This window comes from Ictidomys tridecemlineatus, chromosome 9, assembly GCF_052094955.1.
Source record: "Ictidomys tridecemlineatus isolate mIctTri1 chromosome 9, mIctTri1.hap1, whole genome shotgun sequence".
NCBI lineage: Eukaryota > Metazoa > Chordata > Mammalia > Rodentia > Sciuridae > Ictidomys > Ictidomys tridecemlineatus.
In genome coordinates, this window is record NC_135485.1 from 138,705,239 (window position 1) to 138,708,614 (window position 3,376).

The 3,376-nt window shown below is 36.7% G+C and overlaps 1 long non-coding RNA gene across 1 annotated transcript; it reads right to left on the bottom strand.

Moving 5' to 3' along the window:
* Positions 1-609: 609 nt before the first annotated feature.
* On the bottom strand, positions 610-2,475 carry LOC144366545 (uncharacterized). The gene is made up of 2 exons (XR_013425598.1): positions 2,371-2,475; positions 610-1,145 (listed from the first exon to the last, which is right to left on the bottom strand). It is a non-coding gene; the product is annotated as an uncharacterized LOC144366545 (long non-coding RNA).
* Between the last annotated feature and the right edge of the window lie 901 nt (positions 2,476-3,376).

Sequence of the window (3,376 nt, forward strand, 5' to 3'; positions counted from 1 at the left end):
AAAAACCATCATTTGGGTAGCAACAACATTCAGTACAAATTATTCCTTTTTTATTTTTGTCTCTATTTGACAGGATTGATTAGGCTATATACTGGAGTTCATTTGTATGTGAGGCTAGTGTTGTAATGTCATCTTACTTTAAATTTTATCTATGGACCTAAAAACTTGTGCAATCTCTGAGAAATTTTTACAGTGTGTATGATTAGGTAAAATATAAGTTAAAAATAAAATATCAAAAGTAAAATTGACATGTGGCATTTTATAGAAATCAATATTATCTCTTCTAATAGAGTAAGTTATCACACATGGGACAAATAATACCCAAGTATGATACTTTTACTGAATGAGTATGTTATTTAATTTAATCACCACATACATATTAAAAGTATCTTAACACTTTCAATATTAATATTTAAGAAAAGATTTATTGATATATATTTTACTTTTCTCTAAGAAGACAAAGTAAAGTACCTTTAAAATTACATTGGTTTTATTCTATTCTCTGCTTTCTGTTTTTTTTTTTTCACATAAAACCGAACACTGCTGCTATGAGTTTTCAATGCATAATATTTTGAAAGGCAAGCAAATTTTACATCAAGTTAGAAGACATTATTTTTCATCTTCTATTTTATTTCCTTGGGATCCTTTCTATAACAACTTTACATGTTTTCTACCATTGATCAGGAAACAAATCCCATCCTCCCCAAAACAACATCTGCTGAAACAGATTTGTCTATAGAAAGAATTCCAGATCTGAATTGCACTGTTCAGGCCATTGTCACTATTCAACTAATAGCTAGTTCCATTTCTGGGACTATATTTAAGTATTCATTCTTGATTCAAGTTGTCTTGTTCCAAATACAGAAGTGAATTTTTAGATGTCCTAGCTAATTTTCAAGTCAAACTTATCATAGCCTACTGCCCAATGCTTCTAGAATTGACCTCTTACAACTTAGTACCTTTATATTGATCTTGTCACCCACAAAAACACATTCACTATTACACCCTCAGACATTCTTCATAATCGACGTAACTGTGAAGTGGCTTGAAATACTGCACCATGTTTTTCTGTGGTTATAGCTTCAATGTTGATCTCGCTGTCTGTGAATGTCTTCAATCAAGAATAAACGAAACATGAATTAATCCTATGGAGAAATAAGATGGTTATGATCAGAAATCTCAATAGAGAAACCTGCCGTTGTTCTTTTAGAACCACACCAGCTAATTTTGTCAGTAATATGTTAAATTTTACCTCATGTTGCAAAATGACCATAGTAATAAGAGGCAGCTGGAGAAAATCACTGTGGACAAAGGATACATTCTCTTTTATGCAGGGAAACTCTAGTGGATCATCTGCGTAATCAAACTGTTAACTATAACATAACCTTCCCTAAGTCATGTATTTCCTTTTAATGACATATATATTCTTGGTGTAACTGCTGTATAATGTGGTTATTCTTGGAAAAAAACATTTCATTCTCTTATTTTCATTTCATGTGATGTTATGTCATTAAAGTGTCAAAGAGCTCTCGTTTCGCTGTGCTCCGGAGTCAGCAATTCCAGCAGTAAATGGAAAAGTGATGATGCACGCAGATCTCTGAAATGTTCTGTACAGAACGGTACTTGTATTAGTTAGCTAGAGCTACCATACAACATTCCACAGGCTGGGTGGCTTAAACAATTTATTTTTTTCACAGTTCAGAGCTGCAAGTCTGAGATCAAAGCATTGGCAGGCTGGGTTTCTCCCGAGGCCTCTCTGCTCAGTGTGAAGATGGACACCTTCTTGCTGTGTCCTCACATGGCTTTTTTTCTGTGTGTGCCTCCCAGGAGTCTGGCTGTGTGGCCCAATCTCTTATAAGGACTCCAATCAAATTTGATGAGGGCCCACAATAATGAGATATTTCTAAGTTCATCACATCTTGCAAGACTCTGTCTCCAAATAAGTCACATTCTCAGGCATCAAGGGTTATGGCTTCAACATATTAACTTTGGGTGGGGCACAAGAGTGAATATATATGATTGAAAATATACATGATGGTTACTTATAAATCCAGCATTCTTACATGTAGAAAATCAAATATTTACATTTATGATTAAGTCTGTTAACTTTTTCAGCAATTTTCAAGGCATGAGAAGAATAAGCCTATTAATTGCAATATATTTTACCTCTGCTTTTAAAGTATGTTAAATTCTACTTTAATTAAAAAAACAATGTCATAATGTTACTTGTTTTCAAATAATACATTTCTTATGTTCTCTAAAATAATTTCTACTTTTGTTCTTAAAGTATAAGAAAAAGATAAAAAAATTCTCTTCAAAAATACATACCCTTAGAATTCTAAAAGTACTCAACTCTCTAACTTTCCTCACCTTCTGTCACTGCTTTTCTGTGTGCAGAAGCTCCTAGAAAACTCCTGATTGAAAGTAGGGAAGTTCATACTGGGGATTGGAAGAGACAGGCAATATTACTTAGTATGCATGGCAAACATTTTTCTTTGAAGTGTAGATAATCTATCTAAAATAAAAGAATGCATCATTTTACCTTTATAGAAGGAGTGAACAATTTTTCAACCAACATTTAAAATCATTTAAATCTATAATGAAGGATCATACTCATTCTTTATTAAGAGTTAGTACAAGGGTAAAAGGAGTAAAGGATTTCTGTGTGTTTTTGAAGGTAAGACATAAGAGATTACATGGTGACATAAGAATTATGTAATATTTTTGAAGATGGCAGGCCAGAGGGAGGTAGCATTCTGTGTCGCTGTGTGACCTGGGACTCAAATAGTGAGAATAGTGCTTCTCTGTGAGCAATATTCCTGCTCCCACTCAGGAATCGCAGCCACGGTGCCCATGCAGGGCTCAAGGCCTCAGCATCAGAGTAGGTCTCCTAACTACTTACCCACACAGGACTACCTGGTGGGGGCCTGAATGGACCATCGGCATCAGCATCTCATAGAACTTTTGGCCACCCACCCGAGCAGAAATTCCAGATGCCGCTCCCACACAGGACACTCAGCAGCTACCTACATGCAGGAACTCCAGCCGCCACTCCCATGTGGACCTCTGTCTACAAATGCAGGGCTTCCCTGGTCACCTCCATCTTTGGACTCTGCAGCAATGGAGACAGTCCCCTACGTGCACTAGCCTGGGAACTTCACACAGGCTCTGAAGACAGCTTAAACCACATACTGCAAGCCACAGAGGTCTCTCTGAACACATCATCCACGTCCAACACCATCATGTAGCTCCCTACACCTGACCCAACACCTGATTAGTGAAAGCAGCCACCTCCATCCTGGGTCACCTTCATCACCATCTTTAGTGGGGGCAACTCCCAGTTACCTAGTTTCTAACTTGCCCCTCTCCCCAGCAG